This window comes from Bidens hawaiensis, unplaced genomic scaffold (assembly GCF_021521415.1).
Source record: "Bidens hawaiensis isolate Kalapana, Puna unplaced genomic scaffold, B.hawaiensis_p1.1 tig00012511_1, whole genome shotgun sequence".
NCBI lineage: Eukaryota > Viridiplantae > Streptophyta > Magnoliopsida > Asterales > Asteraceae > Bidens > Bidens hawaiensis.
In genome coordinates this window covers 119,622-123,691 of record NW_027492025.1, presented here as the reverse complement: position 1 = coordinate 123,691, position 4,070 = coordinate 119,622, and positions in this window count along the sequence as shown.

Genomic DNA, 4,070 nt, shown 5'->3' with positions numbered 1-4,070 from the left:
GTCCAAGGCTTGATGCAAAACTACTATCGAGCCGTGGGTCTCACCGGAAGCAACCTCTCTATCCCTATGGGGAAGAGGTAAGACTGTCTACATCTTACTCTCCTCAGACCCTACCATAGCTTTGCTATTGGTGGGATATACTGAGTACGATGATGATGATGATGATGATGATGATGATACTTTAAGCTCTGATTAGGGTTTAGAAATTGGATTAGATATAGCGAAGAGTTTAGAATTTGGATCAGAATCGATTGTAATCGATGAATTTGATCACGAACTAGTTTTGGGTTATTTACGAAACTGCCACCGCGTGTTTAGTAATCTAGCGTCCTGGAAGGTCGCGTACGTAACGTACAGTAAGCTATTATTGTACATAAACTCACCCTATATATATATATATGGTAAAGATCTTAAGAGAACCCTTTGCAAATTGAGAACTTTGATAACTATTTTAGACCACTCAGATAAATCTAAAGAAAAATATTTAAAAAAATTAGAAACCAGAAAAACAAAAATTTTAAAAAAGTAAAAAACCAAAATTCTTATATTTCATTCCGATTTCATTAAAAAACGTCGTATTATACACATATGTATAATTTTATTTAATATTTAGTTACGTAATATATACACATATATACAATATCATTTATCTTAAATTATACATATGTGTATAAAAAATATGTATATGTACATATATGTATATATTATACATATGTGTATATAATTTAGCTAAATCGAGTTTTTTTTTATGAAACCGGAATGTTAAAATAAGAATTTTGTTTTTTTTTTTACTTTTTACATTTTTGCGTTTTTTTATTTTATGATTTTTTTATTATTGAGCTTTTTGTGGTCCAAAATGGTTCTCATAATTTTCAATTTCAAAAAATTTCTCTCATGATCCTGATCTTATATATATATATATATATACACACACACTAGTTTTTATCCCCGTATTACGGGGGTTGTTTTATATTGTTTGTTCTAATATTTAATTTATTTTTTGAATTTATATTTTTTTATTGTATGAAAGTTAATAATATACTTATGGTTTGATGATAAATTGTCTCACAAATAAATGAGATATTATAACCCGGTTTAAAAGCTATATGGTTTTGATGATGCCCAGACCACAACGCGACACATAGGATTTTTATATCTTCATTTATATCTATAATATATATAAACGAATGTGTAAAATCCTACGTGTCGCAATGTGGTCGCTCCCCTTTTTTTTGGAGTCACCAGATTTGCTTGATTTTTAAATGGAGGCTTCTCATGTATTTGACCTGAATTCATGGGTATGGGTCTTACCAAACCCAGATTTTCCTTAAATGGGTTATAACATCTCATTAAATTAAAAATTATTCTCATCAAATTATTGATGTAAAAATCCTATAAAATAGGATATAATAAAAATTAATATCTTATTTATTTTAAAAAAGATATATATTATTTAAATTAAAAAATCAATTTGATAGTAAAAAAAAAAATAAATGAGTCTTGAGTCTCATTAAACCATAAGTTTATTATTAACTTTCATAAATATTATTTACAATTGAAAAACAATTTTATAGTAAAAAAAATAAACGGGTCTTGGGTTTCATCAAAACCATATAGCTTTTAAACCGAATTATAACATCTCATTTATTTATGAAACAATTTATTATCAAACCATAAGTATATTATTAACTTTCATACAATAAAAAAATATAAATTCTAAAAATAAATAAATATTAGAACAAGCAATATAAAACAACCCCTGTAATACGGGGGATAAAATCTAGTATATTATAAATAAATATATATATGGTGTGGTCAATATAAAAAATAATTACTTTATGAAAAGTATGAGAATAAATGTTGGCCATTGGATTTTTTATCTAGTGGTTGAGATATATTGTTTTATTTGTTAGTCATTCTAAGTGGTTCAAGGGTAAAAGTGTCCGAATGGTGTTTTAAAACATATGCAACCGCCATTCAATTATGATTAAGGCTAGAATGAATCCATTCAATTATGATTAAGGCTAGAACGTAGGGTGTTTTAAAATTCAAAAAGAAAACTAGTTGGTAAATACATAGAAGAAGAAACGATTAAAATCTTCATCACAAAACTATTACATTATCTTGATTCTTGGTTGAATAAAGGAAACCGGGTATGAAATTAAAACAAAATATGAAATTAAAACACTATAATAAATAAAATTTATCTCGATTGGAATCTTCGTCACAAAACTATTATATTATCTCATCACAAACTATTATATTATCTTGATTCCAAATATATTTGAAATACAAACACTATAATAAACAATTTTTTAAACGTCAATTAAACACCAATTTGAACAACCTACAATTACGAACATGTTATTGGCTCATACCATTCATGATCACATAATAAAACCCTATAATCAGTTTATATAAAAAAACCACCATCTGTAAATTAGTTCCATGAATGTAGGAATAATTATTAAATAGTTATTTTCAATATAGAAAAATTACATTACTACCTTTACATATAAAACTCATTATTGTCACTTGTTAATTTTCTATTAGTTCTCGTCCTTCTCGCAAAACTGTAATTTTTTATTTGAACGTTTCTCTCTCTCTCACTCTCTCTCTCTCTCTCTCTCTCTCTCTCTATCTATCTATTTATAAACGAAAGCATAAAAGTCATACGTGTCGCGATGTGGTAGCTCCCCATTTTTTTGGAGTCACCAGATTTGCTTGATTTTTAAATGGAGGCTTCTCATGCATTGACCCGAATTCACGGGTATGGGTCTTACCAAACCCAGATATTCCTTAAACGTGTTATAACATCTCATTAAATTAAAAATTATTCTAACCAAATTATTGATGTGGAATCATATAAAATAGGATATACTAAAAACTATTATATGTTTTTTTTAAAGATATTATTTATAATTAAAAAATAATTTTATGGTAAACAAAATAAGCGGGTCTTAGGTCTCACCAAACCAATATAACTTTTAAACCATGTTATAATATCTTAGTTATTTGTGAAACCCTTTTATCATCAAACTCTAAGTATATTATAAATTTCCGTACAATAAATAAAATTAAACTCCAAAAAAGTATATAAATATTAAAAATGAATAATGTAAAAAAGCCCCCGTAATACGGGAGATAATAACTAGTCTATATATATATATATACACACACACTTGATTTCTTTTGAGAATCACTTTGAGTTTTAATAACTCGAAAGAACTCAACGTAACATTTTTTTGAATATTTTAAACATATATGTAACACATGTAGGTTACATGTACGTAGAAAAATTACAACATTTTTTACGCACCGAGTCGACTTTTTACATATGTGTAACGGACGTTTAAATTAATGTAATCACTGTACATTTTTATTCTCCTACTTAATTTTTAATCGTATTTAATCTCAACTACATAATCTAACTTATTTAATTAAATGTGTGGTTAAAATGAGGTTCTTAAAACTTAACAAGTTCTTAAATTATCTCTCCTATATATATATATATATATATATATATATATATATATATATATATGACTTAATGGTCATTTTCGTCCCTGTGGTTTGCTATTTTCGCCACTTCAGTCCAAAGTTCGAAATTTTGTCAATTTAGTCCTCATAATTTTAAATATTAACCAATTGTGTCCCATCCGTCTAACGGCATCCAGCTATGCTGTTAGTTTAAGGGTATTTCGGTCTTTCTTCTTTTTATTTTGAGTTAATGGTCATTTTCGTCCCTGTGGTTTGATATTTTTGCCACTTCGGTCCAAAGTTTGAAATTTTATCAATTTAATTTAGTTTTTTTGTCTATAACCCTGAAGAGAATAATCCAAACCCAAAACCATAGAGCATCAACCAAAACAGATCCGCATTTACCTTGTCGACAACAGTAGTCATACCCTCTCCCCTCGTATTTAGTTTCTAAGCGGTTCCTAAACTCTCCCCCATTGTGGAATTTAATGGTAAAGTGGTCAAAGCAATTCCCTGAAACCGAATTGTACGGAAAAACTGAAAATCATTTATTTGATTAATGCATAATAGTTAGGGTCTAGAGATTAACA